Here is a 361-nt window from a genome sequence, read left to right on the forward strand (position 1 = left end):
GATTTATTAAATAAGGTTAATATGAGGTCCATATATATAGAAAATTTTCAAAACGAAAATTTTGGGTTTTGCAGCAACAAAAATTGAAAAGTGAATTTAAATTTTAAATATTTTAATTAAATGAAAAAATTTGGGGGTTTTTGGGCCCAAATGCCTTGACCCAGTAAAGGGTTTTGAAGAAAAGGGAAAACGGGGTTTTTCCCTGTAATTAGCATTTTTACCCGAAAAACTACTTTGAAGGGGAACTGAAACATTGACTTAACCCCCCGGGAGAAAGGAGGGAAAAAAATTTGGGGAAATTTTTTAAAATTTTTAAAAACATGTGTTTTAAAGACATTTTTGGGGAAGGGTCAGTCCGACC

This window comes from Penaeus monodon, chromosome 31 (assembly GCF_015228065.2).
Source record: "Penaeus monodon isolate SGIC_2016 chromosome 31, NSTDA_Pmon_1, whole genome shotgun sequence".
Classification (NCBI taxonomy): Eukaryota; Metazoa; Arthropoda; class Malacostraca; order Decapoda; family Penaeidae; genus Penaeus; species Penaeus monodon.